At 31.5% G+C, this 26,607-nt stretch overlaps 1 protein-coding gene across 3 annotated transcripts in view; it reads left to right on the forward strand.

Moving 5' to 3' along the window:
- The window catches only part of LOC126890384 (methyltransferase-like protein 22), an 844,950-nt gene that overhangs the window by 283,636 nt on the left and 534,707 nt on the right, over window positions 1-26,607 (forward strand). For all 3 annotated transcript variants that reach the window (XM_050659270.1, XM_050659272.1, XM_050659271.1), the window contains one exon: window positions 17,171-17,201. The gene's annotated coding sequence lies outside the window, so the exon portion shown is untranslated. The remainder of the gene's footprint in view (window positions 1-17,170; window positions 17,202-26,607) is intronic.

Raw genomic sequence — 26,607 nt, forward strand, 5'->3', positions numbered from 1 at the left:
AGAGCAATATCACAACTAAAAGATGGCAAAGCTCCTGGACCTGACAATGCATATGCTGAACTCATAAAACTATTTAACACCTACGGTACTCATCGCCTAACCAAAATATTTAACGACATATATTTAAGCGGAGTCTTCTTCTTCTTGTAGTGCCTATCCGTTTCGGATGTTGGCGACCATCATGGCAATCTGCACTTTGCACACTGCTGCTCTGAAAAGATTTGTAGTGGTTGTGTTGAACCACGTTCGTAGATTTTTCAGCCAGGAAATCCTTCGCCTTCCTGGTCCTCGCTTTCCCTCTACTTTTCCCTGCAAGACCAGTTGCAGCAGTCCATATCTCTCACTGTTCCTCATGACGTGACCGAGGTATTCGATTTTGGCTGTTTTTATTTTGATTAACAGCTCTTTTTCTTTTTTCATTCTCAGCAAAATACCCTCATTAGTAATGTGGTCGGTATAAGATATCTTCAGGATTCGACGATAAAGCCACATCTCAAAAGCCTCAATTTTCTTGCAGGTGGCGTCTGTGAGAGTCCACGACTCAACTCCGTACAACAGTATAGGAAATATATAACATCGTAGTAATCTGACTTTTATGGGTATCGACAAATCATGACATTTGAACAACTTTGCCATTTTTTGAAATGCAGATCTTGCTTTCTCTATCCTACATTTCATTTCTATAGAATGGTCCCAATTTTCATTGACGTTCGTACCAAGGTAGGTGTATGTTTTTACTCTTTCTATTTGTTGACCATTCACACTGATTCGTCCAAATTGCTGTTCATTCTTAGAGATCATCATACATTTGGTTTTCTTAGTGTTTAGTGAAAGTCCGTATCTCTGACTGACTTCTGCGATTCTGCTCATTAACTCCTGTAGGGCTTCAGAACTGTCAGCGAATACCACAGTGTCGTCTGCGTATCTTATGTTATTGATACATTCTCCGTTAATTCTAATTCCGGCTTCAACATCATCCAATGCTTCTTGAAAGATTTCCTCAGAGTAGATGTTAAACAGCAGTGGGGATAGTATACATCCCTGACGGACCCCACGTTTGATTTTGATATCGTCGGATTCTCCTGCCTCTGTCCGGATAGATGATGTTTGATTCCAGTACAGATTGCTGATAATCCTTAAATCAGATGTGTTTATTCCAATATTGGTTAATATCTCCATCAGCTTGTCGTGCTTTACTGTATCGAACGCTTTATGGTAATCAATGAAACATGCATAAATATCGCAATTCACGTCTCTAAATCGTTGAAATAGCACTTGTATACTAAATAGAGCCTCTCTTGTACCCACTGCATTTCGAAAACCAAACTGTGTTCGGCTGATTTTTTCTTCGCACAGTCTATATATCCTTTGATGTATAATTTTTAGAAATAGCTTTAAAATATGGCTCATTAAGCTGATGGTTCGGAAATCACTGCAGGATACGGACTTTGTTTTCTTTGGTAAAGCAACAAACGTCGACTTCAACCATGCTTTTGGTATTACTCCGCTTAAATATATGTCGTTAAATATTTTGGTTAGGCGTTGAGTACCGTCGGTGTCAAATAGTTTTATGAGTTCAGCATATGCATTGTCAGGTCCAGGAGCTTTGCCATCTTTTAGTTGTGATATTGCTCTTTCCACTTCACCTGATGTGATTGGTAAGTGGTCATCACATATGTAGGATGGAGGCGGACTAATACCAAAAATATGGTTGAAGTCGACGTTTGTTGCTTTACCAAAGAAAACAAAGTACGTATCCTGCAGTGATTTCCGAACGATCAGCTTAATGAGCCATATTTTAAAACTATTTCTAAAAATTATACATCAACGGATATAAAAAACTGTGCGAAGAAAAAATCAGCCAAACACAGTTTGGTTTTCGAAATGCAGTGGGTACAAGAGAGGCTCTATTTAGTATACAAGTGCTATTTCAACGATGTAGAGACGTAAATTACGATATTTATGCATGTTTCATTGATTACCATAAAGCGTTCGATACAGTAAAGCACGACAAGCTGATGGAGATATTAACCAATATTGGAATTAACACCTGTGATTTAAGGATTATCAGCAATCTGTACTGGAATCAAACATCCTTTATCCGGACAGAGGCAGGAGAATCCGACGATATCAAAATCAAACGTAGGGTCCGTCAGGGATGTATACTATCCCCACTGCTGTTTAACATCTACTCTGAGGAAATCTTTCAAGAAGCAGCGGATGATGTTGAAGCCGGAATTCGAATTAACGGAGAATGTATCAATAACATAAGATACGCAGACGACCCTGTGGTATTCGCTGACAGTTCTGAAGCCCTACATGAACAGAATCGCAGAAGTCAGTCAGAGATACGGACTTTCACTAAACACTAAGAAAACCAAATGTATGATTATCTCTAAGAACAAACAACACTTTGGAAGAATCAGTGTGAATGGTCAACAAATAGAAAGAGTAAAAACATATACCTACCTGGGTACGAACGTCAATGAACATTGGGACCATTCTATAGAAATCAAATGTAGGATAGAGAAAGCAAGATCTGCATTTCAAAAAATGGCAAAGTTGTTCAAATGTCATGATTTGTCGATACCCATAAAAGTCAGATTACTACGATGTTATATCTTTCCTATACTGTTGTACGGAGTTGAGTCGTGGACTCTCACAGACGCCACCTGCAAGAAAATTGAGGCTTTTGAGATGTGGCTTAAGAGAAAGAGCTGTTAATCAAAATAAAAACAGCCAAAATCGAATACCTCGGTCACATCATGAGGAACAGTGAAAGATATGGACTACTGCAACTGGTATTACAGGGAAAGGTAAAGGGAAAGCGAGGACCAGGAAGGCGAAGGATTTCGTGGCTGAAAAATCTACGTACGTGGTTCAACACAACCACTACAAATCTTTTCAGAGCAGCAGTGTCAAAGTACAGATTGCCATGATGGTCGCCAACATCCGAAACGGATAGGCACTACAAGAAGAAGAAGAAAATATATACCTTTTATAAAGGATTTTATTTTTTTTAATAATAATAATGGTTATTTACTTTCCATTATACAATAAAAAACAATGTTACAATATAATATGTAGTTCAATATAAACAATTATTACAAATTAATTCTAAGTTAAATATTTCGTACAAACAAATAGTTGCTTGCAAATAAACAAAGAATTCCCAGATAAACCTGAGGTTGTGATCAGGTTGTGTATCGGGAGTATGCCTCCCAACAAATTGATAGATCATAAACTAGGTACTTTTTATTTTTGTAAAAATATAGATTGCTAACCCATTTCGTTGCCTGGATTTTTAGAAACAGATATTTATAAGTCTAAAATACGAAGTTTTTAACTGTATTAAGAATTTTTACAATTTATTTTTTTATAACCAAGGTAACTTAAATCTAAAACATATCATAGAATTGGGTAATTTAAAAACTCATTTATTTAGGAAAAGATCCATAACCTACAATAAAGTGATCTTCACAACAAAAAAACTTGGTTTTTATTGATACTTTCTTGATGTCCCTTCTAGCTGCAACAAACCATTTTTTTACGTTTTAAATTTAGTCCTGTCGCCAGGGGGGGTACAACGGCCTCGTTAATTCAGATGGACTTACCCAAGTTTTTTTTATGTATTTTGACCCATAGAACACGAATTTTTTGGGTAACAGTTGATCCGGATGTCGATAAGATTGTTATAGACCAAGAACTTGAGGAATCAAATAACAGCGATTTTTGGCAAAACAAAACAATATTTTGTATTTTTTGGGTCATTTTAAGCAAAAAATATTTCTACAAGTTTTTTAGTAGGATGCACAGTTTTCGAGATAAACGCGGTTGAACTTTCAAAAAATCGAAAAACTGCAATTTTTAAACCCGAATAACTTTTGATTAAAAAATAAAATAGCAATTCTGCTTAGCGCCTTTGAAAGTTCAAGTCAAATTATGTCGGTTTTGATTATTTGCATTGCTAAAAATTTATTGTGTTATTGTTAAACAAAGCTACAAACAACTAGTGCGTGAGTGATGTTTCTATGATTTCTCATTTAAAATCGAACGAGTAGGTAGAATAGGTACTAGTGCAATCAAGACTATTTCTACGTTACATGCGTTAAAACGCATGTAAAAGCACGGGAAACCCTACGTGTTTATAGCTTTGTTAAACAATAAAAAAATAAATTTTTACCAATGCAAATAATCAAAACCGATATAATTTGACTTAAACTTTCAAATGCGGTAAGCAGACTTGCTATTTTATTTTTTATTCAAAAGTTATTCGGGTTCAAAAATTGCAATTTTTCGATTTTTTTAAAGTTCAACCGTGTTTATCTCGAAAACTGTGCATCCTACGAAAAAACTTGTAGAAATATTTTTTACTTAAAATTGCCCAAAAAATACAAAATATTGTTTTGTTTTGCCAAAAATCGCTGTTATTTGATTCCTCAAGTTCTTGGTCTATAACAATCTTATCGACATCCGGATCAACTGTTACCCAAAAAATTCGTGTTCTACGGGTCAAAATACATAAAAAAAACTTGAGTAAGTCCATCTGAATTAACGAGGCCGTTGTACCCCCCCTGGCGACAGGACTAATTGGTTGGAACTGTAATAAAAATTTTGTCAGAATTGCATTTAGAGGTATTTACACACCCAGGAACAAAACACCACCTATTTTGGCTTCATTTTTACTAATTAAATATGTAAAGAACTGCATACATTCAAATACACTTCGTAAATAAGTATATAAAACTAGTCTTGGATCAAAGCCGATACGACTGCTGACGTCACACCGTTTTTCTAGCCTCCAAGAAAATCAACATTATGAACTCATTTATCTTAAAAAATATATATTTTTAAACAGTTTTATGATTGCTACGTTTTTATATACTTTATAATTTATTGCATTTAACTATATTTAAAAATTAGTGCACATCCCTATTCCTGGAAATATAATAATTTTGACATAATATTCAAAAGTCAAATCAGTTGACCATAACAATGGTCTTGAATCGTCGCGTCGTCGTGGAAAACAATTTTGTTTTATTGAAAATGTAGTTTTGACAACCTTGTCAGAGAACAAATTGAACAATTCTGGGATCAGCTTGCATCAGTGATAAATTTTCAAAATGCCACGAATTGCTCGTTTACATTTAATATTACCAAGCAATAAGTAAAAACGTTCGTGTTTTTCCAACTGATTAAATTTGCATACATTTTTGTATTACGTATTGCTGTAAAACGTACGGCCGTAGAAAAAATATTGTTTCTAACTCATGCGGAAATTGTCTTTCTCGAACTCTACTGCTTGTCCGAACTCCGCTATCACGTCGTTCGGGTCAACGGCAGTCGCGTGCGGGAAAGTATCACTTTCCGCACTAGTTGGAAAATAACTAAGTATTTTAAATACTGTGAAATAGTAAGTAATACAAACAATTTGTATGTTTTTTTAATTTTATTTCGCCCGTCCTCTTACGGGTTAATGTTCCTAAAACTATTAGCCTGATCATAGAACTGAAAACTTTACGAAAACCTCAAAAAAATAAAAGAAGGATGAAAATTTGGGAATAGGTAGTTGAAATTGTCTGTTATTAGATAAGAATAAGTTTACAATTCTACATCCCCTCCATTTTACAAAAATGGAGGGATTGCCCCCTTCTCGGTGGTGAAAAATATTCATACAAAATAAGTCCGGAATTGGATAAAATGACTAATTCTAAGCAACTTTTGTTCTATACAGTTTTTTCACTAAGTCAATACTTTTCGAGTGCGAGTAATATGTTCATTTTTAACAAAAAAAAAACATGTTTTTGGGCTGTTTTCGCACATAACTCAAAAAGTAAGTATTTTATCGACAACAATATTCTTAGCAAATATATAGCTTATAAAAAAGTGAAAAAAATGGTGTATGCCTGAAGTCTGTAGACCCAGTAGAAGCTGAGTTGTAGTTAATGAAAAGTAGGTTCTTCTTCGTCAAATTCCAAATCGAATATTTCAACTTGAAATAACCAAAAAACGGAGCACTTTTCGTGGAAAACTCATTACAACTTTTTAAAGTGTTTAAAAAAGGTTTATTTTTGTTAAAAAAAACTTTTAATATTAAAAGAAAGTAAGTTACGCTCAAAAGATTGTTGGTCCCTTTTATTTTTTTGGTAAAAATAATCACGAAAATCACCCCCTAATTAGCATCCCAACTAAAATTAATCGTTACCGCTTCACAAGTTACTTTGCTTATGTGTTGTTTATATGATCTGTAAGTTTCATCGATTCAAAGTGCTTATTTTTGAAAAGGCTATAGTTAAAATGGCTTGAACGAGTCACTAATCACGAGTGTATGCCAATGTGTATGTAAATGTAATTTTGAACAGCCATAACCAATTTTTATCTAAAAGGAAAACAAAAATCCAAAATTCGAAATTAATTTTTTTTTATTTTAAGACCAATTTTTTTCAAAAATGAGAATTTTGAACCAATGGAACTTATAGATCATATAAACAATACATAAGTAAAGTAACTTGCTAAACGGTAACGATTAATTTTATTTTGGATGCTAATTAGAGGGTGATTTTCGCGATCCTTTTTCCTAAAAATAAAAGGGACCAACAATATTTTGAGCGTAACTCACTTACTTTTAGGAGTTTTTTTTAACAAACAAAAATAAACCTTTTTTAAACACCTTAAAAAACTTGTAATGAGTTTTCCCCGAAATTGCTCCGTTTTTTTGGTTATTTCATGTTGAAATATTCGATTTGGAATTTGACGAATAAGAACGTATCCAGGTTTCACGCATAAACCATTTTTTTCACTTTTGTATAAGCTATATTTTTGCTGGGAATATTTTTTTCGATAAAATACTTACTTTTTGAGTTATTTGCGAAAAACGGTCCAAAACATGTTTTTTTTGTTAAAAATGAACATATTCGCTCGCAAATAACTCGAAAAGTATTGACTTGAAAAAACTCTATAGAGTAAAAGTTGCTTAGAATTAGTCATTTTATCCAATGTCAGACTTATTTTGAATGTATATTTTCCCCCGAGAAAGAGTGCACATCCCCTATATCCCCTCCATTTTTTGTAAAATGGAGGGGATGTAGAATTATAAATTTTTGCTTATATAATAATGGACAATTTCAACTATCTCTTCCCAAATTTTCATCCTTCCTTTATTTTTGTTTGGACAGATTGTTCTTTGATCGGGGTATATAACGCACAATTCAATATACCCGCAAAAAATCTTAGGACAACACTATTTTTTATGATGACCCAGATAAGACAAAAAGTTATCCACTTCAACAAAAATGAAATAAGTGGAACGCCATCAGTGCAGTGAACACTTCAAAGCCCATTTGTCTCCGTTATTGGTTTTCTGTCACCATGTACGATGAAAAAAAAAAAAAATAATAAATGAACAGCTCTAATTATACCTTTCTACGTGGAAAAGCTCTTACACAGTATTATTGTATCTCGGGTATTATATTTATTTTAGAACATTTGGATGGTTTGATGATTATGCAGACTAACAGGGTTGTTATTTTCCAGTTGCGAGGCAAACACAATTAAAAAAATATTTTCCAAATCGATTAATTGGTAAATTAAAACAATATCAAGGGGGAGACGTAAACTAGGGGGTTGATAACAGTTTATTTATTGACATAGCTCGGCAAGCTGTGTAGGTCTTAGGGTAAAGTAATATTACAATAGGATTTTTAAACTTTATTACTAAATTATTAAAATTCAGCTCATATCTATTTAATTCGAATTTCCAGTTCCATTTTTTTAGTAAAGGTAAGGTTTTAAAAGGTAAACGTTTTTAGTAATCCCCTCTAGAGAATTTTTCATATTCTTTTAATACTTAATGAGTACATAAAACCTGTACATTACTTATCTGTCCAAAAATACAAATAAATACAAATACAATTTGAAACACAAATACCCGATTAGTCCTGTCGCCAATGGGGGTACAACGGCCTCCTTAATTCAGATGGACTTACCCAAGTTTTTTATGTATTTTGACCCGTAGAACACGAATTTTTTGGGTAACAGTCGATCCGGATGTCGATAATATTGTTATAAACAAAGAACTTGAGGAATCACATAACAGCGATTTTTCGCAAAACTAAACATTTCTTTGTATTTTTTGGGTCATTCTAAGCAAAAAATGTTTTTACAAGTTTTTCGTACGATGCATAGTTTTCGACATAAACGCGGTTAAACTTTCATAAAATCGAAAAATTGCAACTTTTGAACCCGAATAACTTTTGATTGAAAAATAAAATAGCAATTCTGCCTAACGCATTTGAAAGTGCAAGTCAAATTCTATCGGTTTTGATTACTTTCATTGCTAAAAATTAATTTTTTTATTGTTAAACATAGCTATAAACACATAGTGATTTAATGATGTTTTCAATGCATTTCTCATTTGAAATCGAATGAGTAGGCGCGCGTACAGACAATTTCTACGTAGATTACGTATATTAAAATGCATGCATTGGGCACGGCAAACACTATGTATTTATGGCTTTGTTTAACAAATAAAAACTTAATTTTTAGCAATGCAAATAATCAAAACCGATAGAATTTGACTTGAACTTTCAAATGCAGTAAGCAGAATTTTTATTTTATTTTTTAATCAAAAGTTATTCGGGTTAAAAATTGCACTTTTCCGATTTTTTGAGAGTTCAACCGCGTTTATCTTGAAAACTATGCATCCTACGAAAAAACTAGTAAGACCATTTTTTGCTGAGAATCACCCAAAAAATACAAAAAATGTTTTGTTTTGCGAAAAATCGCTGTTATGTAATTCCTCAAGTTCTTTGTTTATAACAATCTTATCGACATCCGGATCAACTGTTACTCAAAAAATTCGTGTTCTACGAAGAGGCCGTTGTACCCCCCCTGGCGACAGGACTAGATGTTTCCGCTCCATAATAAGGTAACACACATACACACATGTAACAGCTTCCACAGTTTCTAACGATTTCCACAGTTTTCACTGTATTCCTTCACTCAACCGTTCTCTCCAGTTCTTTCTGTTTTGGCAGTCCTCTTCCTGTAGATTTTTTCTTTCCATTGCTTTGTCCACTTCATCTCTGAAAGATCTTCGGGGTCTGCACTCTTCCTTCTTCCTATCGCGCTCCATTTTGTTATTCTATTTATTCAACGATTTTGGTCTGCTTTGGTTGTAGGAAGCCCAAGATCGGCAAAACTGGAAGAAATTAGGGGATTACCCCAGGCTGTGGGTGAAAAACGTGATATAATTCAGGAATTTTTGAAACCTATCAGGTGTTGTAAAGGACGATGCCAGGAATAACTTCTACTAAAATGTGACCAAAAATATTGTGAGCTTTTTTTTTATTGCGATTTTCATTTGTTAAACTTGCAATTTTTAATGATTTTTAATTTTGCAGCTTAGGATATTGATTTTAGAGAAAAACTTTTTAATAGAAAGTTGTAGTAAATTAAAAAACCTACAATTTGAGGTATGGTAAGTTTAATTTTGTTAATTGGTTATTGCAAAACATCCTGCGAAAGTGATAAGTGATGCGAAAGCGAAAGCGAAAATGAAGATCTTTCAATTCCACACATAAGAAAAAATTGCAAAGCCAGATTAACGAATTTGTTGCTTAGATATTATAAATTGTTTATCCCAAGAGGTCAAATGTCGAAGGCTATAACTTTTTGAAAAAAAAAAAAATCGTAGACAGTTGGCGAAACATCCAATCTCCTTCTAAAGAGTTATATTTTCATATCCTGATGTAAGTAAATGCGTAAAACATTTTTAAACCTCTAATTTTTGGGTTTGAAAATAAGGGGGCAAATTTCGTTATAAACATTTAGAGCTGAAGCGGCCCTGTACATCCTATGAGTTTTTAACTTACAGATTATTGTTACTGACGATAAAACGAAGATTTATAAAAAAAAAATAAAAAATTTCTACGATCAACTGAAGCCGAGATAATTTTTGGGTTTGAAAATAAGGGGGCAAATTTCGTTATAAACATTTAGAGCTGAAGCGGCCCTGTACATCCTATGAGTTTCTAACTTACAGATTATTGTTGCCGAATACAAAGCGAAGATTTATAAAAAAATAAAAAATTTCTACAACCAACTGAAGCCGAGATAATTGTTTATTTTTTCTTAAATCGTAGTGCCTTTATTTATAACAATTAAGAAATTATTTTACAGTCATTGACTAAAGAAAGACTATATTATCTTAAAATACAGATTATCATAAAATATAATTACATTTAATTATTAAAAATTATTTTTAAAATCGGTGCTTTTGCAAGCGGCCGAATTTTGCAAATCGCCCGACTCGCTTCAAACCGCGCGCTCGGAAAATTTTTACGTAACTTGTATTAAATTTTGACAGAAAACAATTTAATAATATTACCATTATAATATACAGTCTATTTACCACTGTATTTGTTTTTCTTGATAAACTTTTATATGTGAAATCCAAAACGAATAGTCACTATAAGAAAAAAAAGTTTTATATTGTATATTATAGTAAGAAGTAACATTATTAGTATATTTATATAAAAATGAAAAAATTAAAAATATAGTTATATATTTCATATATATGTATCATTTTTGTAATATTATTTCTTCAGAAATAAAATTTTACATATAAAAGTTAATCAAGAAAAACAAATACAGTGGTAAATAGACTGTATATTATAATGGTAATATTATTAAATTGTTTTCTGATAAAATTTAATACAAGTTACGTAAAAATTTTCCGAGCGCGCGGATTTGAAGCGAGCCGGGCGATTTGCAAAATTCGGCCGCTCGCAAAAGCACCGATTTTAAAAATAATTTTTAATAATTAAATGTAATTATATTTTATAATAATTTTTATTTTAAGATAATATAAGTCTTTCTTTAGTCAATGACTGTAAAATAATTTCTTAATTGTTATAAAGGCACTACGATTTAAGAAAAAAAAAACAATTATCTAGGCTTCAGTTGGTTGTAGAATTTTTTTATTTTTTTTATAAATCTTCCTTTCGTCTTTAGCAACAATAATCTGGAGTTAAAAACTCATAGGATGTACAGGGCCGCTTCAGCTCTAAATGTTTTTAACGAAATTTGCCCCCATATTTTCAAACCCAAAAATTAGAGGTTTAAAAATGTTTTACGCATTTATTTACATCAGAATATGAAAATATAACTCTATAGAAGGAGATTGGATGTTTCACCAACTCTCTACGATTTTTTTTTTCAAAACGTTATAACCTTCGACATTTGACTTCTTGAGATAAACAATTTATAATATCTAAGCAACAAATTCGTTAATCTGGCTTTATAATTTTTTTTTATGTTTGGAATCGAAAGATCTTCATTTTAAAGCTTTAAAAAATAAAAAAAATTATTTGTACAATAAATAAACCAATTGTAAAAAACGGCCATTTTGGACCTTTCGCAGGCTGTTTTGCAATAACCAATTAACAAAATTAAACTTACCATACCTCAAATTGTAGGTTTTTTAATTTACTATAACTTTCTTTTAAAAAGTTTTTCTCTAAAATCAATATCCTAAGCTGCAAAATTAAAAATCATTAAAAATTGTAAATTTAAAAAATGAAAATCGCAATAAAAAAAAGCGCACAATATTTTTGGTTACATTTTAGTAGAAGTTATTCCTGGCATCGTCCTTTACAACACATGATAGGTTTCAAAATATCCTGAATTATATCCTGAAATCGACCTATTTTTCACCCACAGCTTAGGGTAGATACCTATGTTCAACTTTTAATGCAGAAGACTAAATGATGACTTGGTCTGCTCTTCTGACATGTCCTTACGAGGTTAATCTCTCTTACTCAATGTAGTTCTATACAGGAGCGGCTAGTGATAGTAGAAGGTGGTGAGGCACACTATACCTGAGGAATTTTATTATGATGGTTAGCTTTTCTTTAATGGCCGGAAGGTCGATTTTGTGACGTCATAACGCTAGGACGAATCTAGGACAAATAATCCCGGACAAAAAATCCCCACAAATTATCACTGGACCAAAAATCCCCAGACAAATAATCCCCGGACAAAAAATCTCCGGACAAATAATCTCCGGACAAAAAATCTCCACAAAAAATCCCGGGCAAATAATCTCCACAAATTATTTAGACAAAATATGCCCACAAAAAATTCCGGACAGAAAATCCTTAAGAAATATTTGCTGCCGATTAGTTCTCTAAAAGTTCAAAAGACTCAGATGCTTTCAGCCTCAGTGTATAGAGTTATTTTGAATTCCAATTCCATATCAAAAACTTCAAATTTTACGTAACAAAAGAGTGTGAGTTTTTTCAAAAATCGTGGAAGATATGGGGAATGAGGTAAGGCTGTGAGAATCATGTTCCAATATTATTTGCTGAAATCTTTTGCACACTCTGATTTGAATAACTATGTTCAAAACATTGCCATTGTCCAAAAAAAAATTGTGGAGATTATTTGTCCGGGATTTTTTGTGGCGATTTTTTGTCCGGGGATTTTTGTGGGGATTTTTTGTCCGGGATTATTTGCCGGGGATTATTTTCCGGGGATTATTTGCCGAACCCTCGCTAAAGCGTCTACAGAACGGCGCCGTATTTATTTTAATGCTTGCAAACGATATTAAAATATTAAATAACAATTTTATTCGCAAAAGAGTAGCAACGAAAGCTCTAAGCCTCCAACAGGTTCACACTCATAGGAGCTGTTTTTAGCAAAAAATAATTATTATAATACCACATATCAAACCAATATGAATCAGATGTTTCGTCCTTCCTTGGTCTCATCAGCGTTATACAGGCATATTAAGAAAACTTTACATTACATATTACATGACAAAAAACGGACAACTGATTCTGTTAATATTAATCAGTTGCCAAAATGAAATTATTGTACGCAAACAATATACCCATAAACACGTGATAATTTCATTTCAGAACCAATCTTATATTGTAAATGTATTGAATATAGGGAAACACAAACAAGCAAGTAAGCAAATTACTGTTACATTATAAGATTGATTTTTATGTTAAGTAAACTAAGGGTTAAACTTCGTTTTTTTGGTATTTTATTTTATGTTTTTTTTTTATAAAAAGCGTGCTTCTAAGAAAATAAATCATTATAAAAGAAAGCATGATTTCTAAATTTTTTATTTATTTATTTAATTGACATTGATAAATGCCACAGAGCCAGTATGACCTTGATAAAATCTTCTAAACATAATCTAAACTTCTAAACTAATATAAATCTATATGTAAAACTACTTTACAAAACTACAATACAAGCGTCCATAGGAAATAAGGGAAGCAAGGTCAAGTACCTAACTTCATAACTAAAAAAACACATGTTTGAAGCATGCCTCAAGGATGGATGAATTTCGTTCCCAGAATTGGTGGCACATTTTTCAAATTTTGCCGCTTTTACTGTCCCATTTTAAGAAATGGTAGTATGCTAGACAAGGAGGTTTGAAGCAAGCCTCATCTGTAATGATTTGAGAAAGTTGGAATGCATGATGCATATAATACTGGCACGTGGAAGACGGATACAAAGATAAAGAGTCAGGGCCGTACCGATTTTAATTTTTTTCATAAAAATAAAGTTATTTAGGAAATTTCAAAAAGCTAAATTATATTTAAAAAACTGATTATAAAACAACGAAATAACGTAAATAATCGATTGATATACTGGTGAGGCACTGCGTCACCTGCCTCATAGGACAAGCCGCCACTTCTCTATAATATTCTATAATAGACTATTACATATTATCTGAGTTTATTCTAATTCTATTCTTAATGTGCATGTTCATTCTATCTCTTCTTATTACTCTGCAGCTTCTCCTTAGGAATTCGATCTCTGTTGTTCTTATTTTGTTTTTGGTTTTCTTATTTATTGCCCAATTTTCACACCCATAAGTGAGGATACTTCTGGTCATGATATTATATTTATATATTCCTTCTTCTTTTTGTTTTTATGCTGATGTTCTTATCCCACAGTATCGGGTTCAATTTTCGTATGCAGTCTCTTGTTTGTCCTAGTCTCTTTTTTATATCTTTTTCCGTTTTTCCTTTGTTTTATATTATGAAACCTAAATACCTGTACTTGTTTGTTCCTTTAATTTGTTTACCTTCGTCTATTTTCAGGTGTGTTATTTCTGTATGGTCCGTTGTTAGTTATTCAGTTTTCTTTAGGTTTATTCCCATCCCATTCTTTGTATATTCCTGTTCAAGTTTTCTCATCCTAATACTGAGGTCATCTTCACCTTGTGCGATCACTCTTTAATCGTCAGCAAAACTTAGGGTATATAGATATTCGTTCCTTACTGGTATACTCATTTATTCACACTTTTTTTCGATGGTTTCAAGGTTTTTTCCAGGAATATTTTGAACAGGGTAGGGCAGCTCTGTAGTATTCCCTTTGTCGTCTTAAATGGACTACATTTCATATTCTATTGCCCGTTTTGATAGCTACTTATGTACTTTGTTATTCTTGTAGGGTATAACCTCGATATCTTCCATTGCTTCCCATAATATATTGGTTCTAGGTATCGAATCATATACCTTCTTAAGATCTACAAATAGTCTGGGCTGATTATCGGAGAATAGGCCATTTTTGGGAAAAGTTATTTACCAGCAATTTTATTGCTGGAATCGAATCTTATGATTGTATATATTAATAATATAGGTATGCAAAGTCCGCAGATAGTGTGCTACTTTTTTTATAAACAAAATGGCGCCCGAAAATCGTGTTTTTTTCAATTTTTGCTCTATAACTCCAAAGATTTTAATTTTACACCAGAAACGCTCAAATAAAAATTCACCGCAATTAAATTCTGCATAGAAACGTGTTTTTTCCGATTTACTTCGACGAAAACTTTCCCCGGAAAAAGCGGGTTTTTCCAACAAAATCTTAAATTTTCAACTAAACTTTTAGATAAGTAATTGTGAATCAATAATTAGATAACTCGGCAATGTAAAAGCCCTTTTCGTATAGATTATAATTCCAGAAGCTGATGGAAATTAAATGAACAGTTTAGCAACAATTGAATTGTTAATTAAAAATTTACGGTCGCTATAATAACGACAATAATTAGGATGCATAAGAATAACTATGATTTTTTCATAAAAAGACACTATACCTATCTAATGTACTTTACAGAATCGAAATTGGACTATTTATGCGGCCTCACGAATATTTTAAAATTATAAAGAATTTTTTGGCTTATAAACAAATAGAATATCTCGGGGAATATTAAATTAAATTAAATTGTAAAAACGGTATTCGAAAAACAGCGGCAGGAAGCTTCTTTTAAAAGAAAAAAAAGTTTAATTATGATGAGTAGTTCCTGAGATAAAATCGGTCAAAGTTGACCGGAATTTACGGCAAAGATATAAACAACAGGATCATAATTTTCAAACCATCGCCTTTTTATTTTTGTCCTCTTTCTCCACACCAATTTTTATATCCTTAAAATACTCATAACATATATTATTATAATAAAAACTATCGATAATACGTGTGAATATTGCCAAAAATACCAAAATTCCAATCAAAAATTAGGTTGGAGAAAATGTACCCCTCAAAGTTCAAAATCGGTAAACGTTAAAAAAATGAATTTTCTTGGCTTCCCATAGAGCAATTTCCTTCATTCTTTTTTTGTTCCCAAGTAACTGGAGTAGAGCCATCGAACTAACGCATTATTAAATGTCAAACTTGCTTTTGTTTTGTTATAATAAATTAATTTATTTATTATAATACAAAATTTTAATTTGTTTAAATAAAAATTGTTTAAATAATTATACAGCTTTCAAATGACAATATTTATGTTTTTAACTTTAAAAGGTACACTTGTACAACTGGAAAAAATATGTAGTTTTCTGTTCTTATAAATAAATTAATCTATTTTAACAAAACAAAAGCAAGTTTGACGTTTAATAATGCGTTGGTTCGATGGCTCTACTCGAGTTATTAGGGAACAAAAAAAGAATGAAGGAAATTGCTCTATGGGAAGCCGAGAAAATGCATTTTTTTAACGTATACCGATTTTGAACTTTGAGGGTTACATTTTCTCCAACCTAATTTTTGATTGGAATTTTGCTATTTTTGGCAACTTTCACACGTATTATCGATAGTTTTTATTATAATAATATATGTTATGAGTATTTAAAGATATGAAAATTGGTGTGGAGAAAAAGGACAAAAATAAAAAGGTGATTTTTGAAAATTATGATCCTATTGTTTATATCTTTGCCGTAAGTTCCGGTCAACTTTGACCGGTTGTATCTCAGGAACTACTCATCATATTTAAACGTTTTTTTCTTTTAAAAGAAGCGTCCTGCCGCTGTTTTTCGAGTACCGTTTTCACAATTTAATTTAGTTTAATATTTCCCGAGATATTCTATTTGTTTGTAAGCCAAAAAATTGTTTATAATTTTAAAATATTCCTGAGGCCGTTTAAATATTCCAATTTCAATTCTGTAAAGTACGTTCAATAGGTATAGTATCTTTTTATGAAAAAATCATATTTATTCTTATGCATCTTAATTATTGTCGTTATTATAGCGACCGTAAATTTTCAATTAACAATTCAATTGTTGCTAAACTGTTCATTCAATTTCCATCTGCTTCTGGAATTATAATCTATACGAAAAGGGCTTTTACATTACCAAGTTATTTAATTATTGATTAACAATTACTTATCTAAAATTTTAGTTGAAAATTAAAGATTTTGTTTGAAAAACCCGCTTTTTCCGGGGAAAGTTTTCGTCGAAGTGAATCAGAAAAAACACGTCTCTATGCAGAATTTAATTACGGTGAATTGTTATTTGGGTGTTTTTGGTGTAAAGTTAAAATCTTTGGAGTTATAGAGCAAAAATTGAAAAAAAAACACGATTTTCGTGCGCCATTTTGGTTATAAAAAAAGTAGCACACTATCTGCGGACTTTGCATACCTATATTATTAATACATACAATAATAAGATTCGATTGCAGCAATAAAATTGCCGGTAAATAACTTTTCCTTGTATTTTGCTAATTAGCCCAGAGTAAAAAGACAGATGGATGGATCTAGTTTTCAGAGAATTCGAAACTAATTAGATCGAGAAGATGGCCAAATCTGCAAGCTTTCCTTGTATTATATTATTTCTATATCAATATCAAGTAATCTTTAACAATTATTTTTAATTTACAGATACTTCTTTCGCCTGCAGTCACAGAAACAGGTAAGGTCAAAAAAATCTGTTTGCTCATAATGACCCAACTAATCTAAAAAAAATTTGTACGAAGTGAAAAAAATAATTTTTTGAATTTATTTAAAAAAAATGTTTAAACAATTTTCCGCCCCCGGCATCTCCCGGCACCCTGTGGATTTGTTATAATGACCTCTCTTTAAGTAAGTTTGTGCAAAAAAACGAATCGGAATAATTAACCTAACGGGGGCGACGATACAGCTTGGACTAGTGATCGACTTTTTAGAGAGCGCGGCTAGCCGCGCCCACGATTCAATCTATTTTTTACTTAATTTTTATTTAATTCAATTAATTTTTTACTCTAGTCGGACCGCAAAATACTCTTTGTTTATAACATTCCTGTTTAAACAATTTTTAATATTTTTTTTTGCTAAAATCTTTGTTAAAAACCTAGACTTTCTTATAAAAGATTGGTTAATTTCAGTTCTTAATGTTGTTAATTAACGTAGCAGTGATTAAAAGAAAGGGGCCATTTCAGCCCCCTAGGATCATAGGACCTTAATTTTTTTTTAAACTTGGTTATTTAAACCAGTTTTCCGTATTTTTTATTGCCATTTAATTTGATCTAATTTCTACGGAGGTATTGTAATTGTTTATAAGCTTAAAAAGTGCTATTTATTAACAAATACTTTTGTGTACATAAATGTAATTTTTTTTTCATAGGCTATTAGTGTGTAATATATAAGATATTATCTTAACGAAAGAAATGAGCCCCGGACTATTGAGATCCATTCAGCCAAATTAACTGGACCAGCCTTAGAAACTAGCTCGTATTTCAAAAAATTTTATAAACAAATTCAATTTCGCAAAAACTATTTAACAGATCTGGACCATTTTTTGCACACCATTCAAACACCCTAATTACCCTCAAGTTTGGGTATCTCTAAACATATTTTAATAAACAATAAAATTGTTATTAACAATATTCAAAAACAACGATTTTGTCGTCCGTTTTGCAACACCTTTTTTGTTTATTAACCGATTTTCATTTGTACATCTCATTTGATGAAAATGAAAAATGAAAAAAAAAAAAATCTTTTTTTCTGAAAAAGTTACCTGTGGACTCCAAATCTCTAAATAAACAAGTTTTTAAGTTATGAGCAAAAAAGTAAGTTTGACGTTTTGATTGTTTATTTAAAAATTGTTCCACTAAAAAACTGATAAATCCCAAGATGGTAGTCTTTTTGTAATATCTCATACTACACATTTCAACTTTCAAAGCTCGTCTTTTCAGTTACATCAAATAAAAACCTAACTTGATTGGCCTATTTATCTAATTCTGTGTCTCTATTCTCATAAAATAAAAAAAAGATGGCACAGATAACAAACATTTACACAAAGATCAAATTTCAGACTATTATTAGCACATAAATTCATAGGTTTTCGTCTGTGGTGGTTACGGTAATTTGGATATCTTCCCCTCGTTTTATCATTATTAAAAACAATTTTTTCGGAAATATACTATCACTGTTATCGGGCAGTTCTCGCTTTTCCCTCATACTTAAATAAGCTGAAAGTATCGGCAGCCGAAGCCATAAAAAATATTTTCCGCCACGAAATGTTTAAATCAATCGAGAAAAGGCACATCAGCAGCTGCCAATAGATATACGTACTGGGATGGGACCAATCTTCTTGGGTTGCTAGAGGCGATTATGGTTTCGAATAGGGTAAAAATATTACTACCGAAATAGAACAGGGTGAAATATTTGTGACAGGCTATAATCAAAGTGGCGCGTTCCAGATGTCATGTTTGGAATTGGTCTGATTTTATCTGCCGATGCCATTATTTAACTCAGGTATGATTTTTTTAAATACTTTGAGGAATTTTTTAAACATCCTCTATTTATTGAAATCTGTTTCTACAAATAAAAAGGAATAATCAATACGTTTATCACTAAATGAACACAGAAGAAATCCGTCCAGTGACAAAAATCTTTTGAGATAAAATTCAAGTAGGTATATTCTATATTATATAAATATTTGAAATATAAATATCACTTCAAAACATTAAATATAAATAATCATATATCATAAAATATATCATAAAAACTCAAGCTAATTTATAAGTCCATTTACTCACGGTTTTTGCTGTAAATTTTAAAGAACTACTCGGATTGAGATGAAATTTGGCATACACATAGCTAACATGTCAAACAAAAAAAAGGGATACCTATTGTGCCAATGTGGGCTTCTGCCCTAGGTGTGTTTTACCCCTTCTTGGGTGAAAAACATACGTTCAAGATAAGTCCGGAATTGGATAAACTGACTAATTCTAAGCAACCTTTGAGTTCTTTAGAGTTTTTTCACTAAGTCAATACTTTTCGAGTTATTTGTGAGTGAATATGTTCATTTTTCAAAAAAAAACACGTTTTGAGACAGTGTTTCGCAAATACTTCAGAAAGTAAGTAAGTTATCGAAAAAAAATATTCTTAGTAAAAATATAGCTTATACAAAAAAAATGAAAAATATGGTGTATATACGAAGTCTTTAAACCCAGTAGGTCATGAAATGTAGGTTCTTAATAGTCAAATTCCAAATCGAATATTTCAACGTGAAATAACCAAAAATGAATCAATTTTCGAGAAAAAGTCATCACAACTTTTTTAAAGTTTTTTAAAAAAGCTACATTTTTGTCATTTTTTAATTTCTAGCATCAATATTAACTTTCTATGTAACGCTCAAAATAAAGTTGGATACTTTTTTTTGGTAAACAAATCGTAAAAATCACCCCCTAATTAGCATCCCAAATAAAATTAATCGTTACCGATTCACAAGTTACTTGACTTACGTATTGCTTATAATATGATCTGTAAGTTTTATTGCTTCAAAGTGCTCATTTTTTAAAACAATTTGGTTTTAAATTAAAAAAAATTTATAATTGTGAAAAAAATTTTTTTTTTTCAAAATAACTTATTTATTGGTGATACCAAAAATCTCAACTAGTATAAAAAATATAGGTTTTGCTATTGTGAATATTTTGGACTTTTTGTTTTCCTGAAGACACAAATTGGTTATAAGATATGTCTGTTCAAATTTTGCATACACTCGTGATTAGTGACTCGTTTAAGCCCATTTAACTTCAGCCTTTTCAAAAATGGGCACATTAAACCAACCAATCTTACATATTTTATAAACAATAAGTAAAGTAATTTGTGAAGCGGTAATATCATTTCGGATGCTAATTAGAAAGTGATTTTCACGACTTTTTTACCAACCAAAAAAAAAGATACCAACATTATTTTGATCGAAATTTACAGAATTTTGATGTTAGAAACTTAAAAAAAAAATAGATTATTAAAACAGTAAATTAATATTTATCCTATTACTCCAGGCTGTGGGTGAAAAATAGGTCGATTTCAGGATATAATTCAGGAATTTTTGAAACATATCAGGTGTTGTAAAGGACGATGCCAGGAATAACTTCTACTAAAATGTGACCAAAAATATTGTGAGCTTTTTCTGTTATTGCGATTTTCATTTGTTAAATTTGCAATTTTTAAAGATTTTTAATTTTGCAGCTTAGGATATTGATTCTAAGGAAAAACTGTTTAATAGAAAGTTGTAGTAAATTAAAAAACCTACAATTTGAGCTATGGTAACTTTAATTTCGTTTATTGGTTATTGCAACACAGCCTGCGAAAGTCCAAAATGACCGTTTTTTACAATTGCGTTATTTATAGTACAAATAATTTTTTTTTATTTTTTAAAGATTTAAAATGAAGATCTTTCAATTTCAAACATAAAAAAATTGTAAGGCCGGATTAACGAATTTGTTGCTTAGATATTATAAATTGCTTATCCCAAGAGGTCAAATGTCGAAGGCTGTAACTTTTTGAAAAAAAAAATCGTAGAGAGTTGTTGTAGCATCCAATCTCCTTCTAAAGAGTTATATTTTCATATTCTGATGTAAATAAATGCGTAAAACATTTTTAAACTTCTAATTTTTGGGTTTGCAAATAAGGGGGCAAATTTCGTTATAAACATTTAGAGCTGAAGCGGCCCTGTACATCCTATGAGTTTCTAACTTACAGATTATTGTTGCTGAAGACGAAACGAAGATTTGTAAAGAAATAAAAATTTTCTACAACCAACTGAAGCCGAGATAATGTTTCTTTTTTCTTAAATCGTAGTGCCTTTATTTACAACAATTAAGAAATTATTTTACAGTCATTGACTAAAGAAAGACTTATCTTAAATTAAAAATAATTATAAAATATAGTTACATTTAATTATTAAAAATTATTTTTAAAATCGGTGCTTTTGCGAGCGTCCGAATTTTGCAAATCGCCTGGCTCGCTTCAAATCCGCGCGCTCGGAAAATTTTTACGTAACTTGTATTAAATTTTGACTGAAAACAATTTAATAATATTACCATTATAATATACAGTCTATTTACCACTGTATTTGTTTTTCTTGATAAACTTTTATATGTGAAATCTCATTTCTGAAGAAATAATATTACAAAAATGATACATATATATGAAATATATAACTATATTTTTAATTTTTTCATTGTTATATAAATATAATAATAATAATGTTACTTCTTATTATACAATATAAAACTTTTTCTTCTTGTAGTGACTATCCGTTTTGGATGTTGGCGACCATCATTGCAATCTGTACTTGCACACTAAATCGGTACTGCTGCTCTAAAAAGATTTGTAGTTGTTGTGTTGAACGACGTACGTAAATTTTCTAGCAAGGTAATCCTTTGCCTTCCTGGTTCTCAGTTTCCAAATGGGTTTTGCCAAATTGCCATGATGGTCGCCAACATCCAAAACGGATAGTCACTACAAGAAGAAAACGTTTTATATTGTATAATAAGAAGTAACATTATTATTATTATATTTATATAACAATGCAAAAATTAAAAATATAGTTATATGTATCCTTTTTGTAATATTATTTCTTCAGAAATCAGATTTCACATATAAAAGTTTATCAAGAAAAACAAATACAGTGGTAAATACACTGTATATTATAATGGTAATATTATTAAATTGTTTTCGGTCAAAATTTAATACAAGTTACGTAAAAATTTTCCGAGCGCGCGGATTTAAAGCGAGCCGGGCGATTTGCAAAATTCGGCCGCTCGCAAAAGCACCGATTTTAAAAATAATTTTTAATAATTAAATGTAATTATAGTTTATAATAATTTTTATTTTAAGATAATATAAGTCTTTCTTTAGTCAATGACTGTAAAATAATTTCTTAATTGTTATAAATAAAGGCACTACGATTTAAGAAAAAATAAACAATTATCTCGGCTTCAGTTGGTTGTAAATTTTTTTTATTTTTTTATAAATCTTCGTTTCGTCTTTAGCAACAATAATCTGTAAGTTAGAAACTCATAGGATGTACAGGGCCGCTTCAGCTCTAAATTTTTATAACGAAATTTGCCCCCTTATTTTCAAACCCAACATTTAGCTCGGCTTCAGCTGGTCGTAGGAATTTTTTATTTTTTTATAAATCGTCATTTCCTCTTCAGCAACAATAATCTGTAAGTTAAAAACGCATAGGATGTACTGGGCCGCTTCAGCTCTAAATGTTTATAACGAAATTTGCCCCCTTATTTTCAAACCCAAAAATTAGAGGTTTAAAAATGTTTTACGCATTTATTTACATCAGAATATGAAAATATAACTCTTTAGAAGGAGATTGGATGCTACAACAACTCTCTACGATTTTTCTTCAAAAAGTTATAGCCTTCGACAATGGACCTCTTGGGATAAACAATTTATAATATCTAAGCAACAAATTCGTTAATCCGGCCTTGCAATTTTTTTTTATGTTTGGAATTGAAGGATCTTCATTTTAAAGCTTAAAAAAAAATTATTTGTACAATAAATAACGCAATTGTAAAAAACGGCCATTTTCGACTTTTCGCAAGCTGTTTTGCAATAATCAATAAACGAAATTAAACTTATAGGTCTGGATCCCGCGTATGAAAAAAAAGTTGATTAATAGCAAGCTGAAAATTTGTTAATAGCTTAAGGGTGTCTAGTCGGATAAACTTTGATATATGGGAACATTGGAACAGGGGCAGTTTTAATTGTGGAACAGGTTAAAAATTTGGAACAGTCACACCACGAAAACGGCACATTTATTTTGTCCGACAGAACAGACTTAAACTCTTCGAACAGAGATTAAACTCTCATGCAAAAATTAGGCTGCTATTTATCAACAAACGGGCGTTTTAATGAGTGGAACATGTAGAATATGTCAAATGACAGGAATTATGACAGCTGATAAATTGCAGTCTAATTTTTGCATGAGAGTTTAATCTCTGTTCGGAGAGTTTAAGTCTATTCTGTCGGACAAAATAAATGTGCCGTTTTCGTGGTGTGACCGTTCCAAATTTTTAACCTGTTCCACAATTAAAACTGCCCCTGTTCAAGTGTTCCCATATATCAAAGTTTATCTGACTAGACACCCTTAAGATATTAACAAATTTTCAGCTTGCTATTAATCAACTTTTTTTTCATACGCGGGATCCAGACCTATTACCATAGCTCAAATTGTAGTTTTTTTAATTTACTACAACTTTCTATTAAAAAGTTTTTCTCTAAAAGCAATATCCTAAGTGTTAGGAACTTTTTGACTTTTTTTTGTTATGTGACAGTTTCGTAGAAGATGAAAAGAAAATAAAAAGAAGATTTATGTTAGCATGGTGATGCATGCACCTTGATAAACAATATAGAAAGAATTGAATTTTTACCAAGTTGTCAGAATAAACTTCAAATTTAAATATAGTTTTCTTAATGCAATATATCCATACCAGCGCAAATAATTACAGTCCATACCAGATTTAAAACCTAACATTTTGGTCATTAGAGCCGCATTAAGGATATATTCATGAAGAAAAGTGCCAACAGCCACGTTTCCAAGTGGGTTTGAAGTTACAATATATTGGTATATTTTCCAGTTATCGTTCACCAAGCGACTTCCAAGACTAGAAGATATAAGCAATTCCAATAGATTCCTTTATTTTCAAGGTACCGTGCACCAAGCGACGTCCAAAACTTGAAGATAAGTCTGTCCTTTTTGCCATTATATCATAAACCTATTTTTATTTCGAATTAAGCAAAACAGTGCATTTTGAAGTTTGGTTTTGATTTAATATAGAATAAATTTAATTTCCATTAATATTAATTTGCTAATAGTGTAGGAAACAGAGGTTGAACCTTGCAAAATGGACACAAGTCCGGTTTTATTTTTTTTCTGGCATATCAAGGGGTGCTTATTATAAGACTAACTTTTTCTGAAAAAATTTCGCCCCGGAACCCCCCTTTTCACCCCTTTAAAGGGGGTAATTTATGGTTTTTGCAGAACGTAGCCCTTCCTGTAACTTTTACAGAAAATTTTTTTTATAGAAATATGAAGAGGACTATATTTTCTACGATTTATTTCCGACAGCATCTCTCTATCATCCACCGTTTAGCAAGGGTGGCGCCCCAAAGTTGACAAGTTTTTAAAAAAGATGTTTTTAAAAAATATATATTTTTCCCTAACTGTAACGGAAATTAAAAAGAAATGCTGCGGAAATTATTCACAAATAGATGATTGATTTTTTGGTATAGGTTTCACTTAAGGGTAATTGCCCTTTTTTTAATTACAGGGTGTTACATTTTAAAAAACCCCTTTTTATACCATCTGAACCGTTTATGCTAGAGTAAAAAGACTTTCAGCGATTACCCATGTACTGGTGTTATTGACAAATTTGTATAATGCACCCCCATTTTTTCCCCGGAACCACCCAAAAAAAAAGAAGAATTAATAAATAAAGTGATTTTCTTGGAATTCTTCACACACAATGCCCTTCATTAATATGCTTCATATATCATTTTGTGCAAGTTATTATTACCCATGCATGGACACTAAAAGCGATTTCCTAGTGCAACCCCTGTAGCCAAAAACAATAAATAAAATGGGGGGTTGAAATTTTTTTTTTGTTTTTTGCTTTTTGATCCATATGGGCATATGCTTCATCAATAGTGCTTTTCAAAAATATATATGGTTATTGCAACATCCCTGCGCAAACCACCCCTATCCTTGAAAATATACTGCAGAAACTACCCCTATACCTTATCCAGCATGTTTTTACGATTTTCTCATTACCTATTAATTTTTTTTAAACAAAACTTATACAAGGTTAAAGACCACTATTTACTCTAAAAATTAGGTCCTATTCATTTTTTTCGTTTAAGCAACCGTTACGGCACAGTGGCGCCGTAAACCTCATATATGCTTTGACGGGCTCCAGTTTTTGTTTATTTTTTCGTCATCTGTTTGTTTTATTGATAAAGTACTTATCTAAAATAAAACAACACAGTATAATCTACAAATCATGACCTATGCACATTTTACATTCTTTGCTCCTCAAAGCTACAGTGGTGGCCCAAAATAAATTTTTTCATATTTTCGCCACCTACACGCATTTTATTGCGGTAATGCTATCTTAATAGCACAATATTCACCCCTAAGTGGTCGCTAAGCAGTGGCGGATCCAGGGAGTGGTGATGGGGGCGATCACCCCCACCCCTCTCAAACCAAGTGATATTATATTTGAAGATTATAAAAATATTCATTTATTTTTACAGAAATACTTATATTATATTAATATTATTTTTATAAGAATTACTTTTTATGCTTTAGCGACAGTGGCGGATCCAGCATCGTTAAGAGGGGGGTGCCAATTGGTTAAATTTTTATAAAAATAAATGAATATTTTTATAATCTTTGAATATAATATCACTTGGTTTGAGAGGGGGGAGGTGATCACCCCCATCACCCCTCCCTGGATCCACCACTGCGTAGCGACCACGTAAGGGTAAATATTGTGCTGTTAAGGTAGCATTAATGCAATAAAATTCATGTAGGTGGCGAAAATTTGCAAAAATTTATTTTGGGCCACCACTGTGGCTTTGGGGAGCAAAGCATGTAAAATGTGCATAAGTCATAATTTGTAGGTTACACTGTGTTGTTTTATTTTGCATAAGTACTTTATCAATAAAACGAACAGATGACGAAAAAAAAAAAACAAAAACGGGAGCCCGCCAAAGCATATATGAGGTTTACGGCGCCACTGTGCCGTAACGGTTGCTTATACGAAAAAATGAATACGACATAATTTTTAGAGTAAATAGTGGTCTTTAACCTTGTATAAGTTTTGTTTAAAAATAATACATAGGTAATGAGAAAATCGTAAAAACATGCTCGCCAAGGGATAGGGGTAGTTTCTGCAGTATATTTTCAAGGATACGGGTGGTTTTCGCAGAGATGTTGCAATAACCATATATATTTTTGAAAAGCACTATTGATGAAGCATATGGCCATATGGATCAAAAAGCAAAAAACAAAAAAAAATTTTCAACCC

This window comes from Diabrotica virgifera, chromosome 8, assembly GCF_917563875.1.
Source record: "Diabrotica virgifera virgifera chromosome 8, PGI_DIABVI_V3a".
In the NCBI taxonomy this organism is placed as follows: Eukaryota; Metazoa; Arthropoda; class Insecta; order Coleoptera; family Chrysomelidae; genus Diabrotica; species Diabrotica virgifera.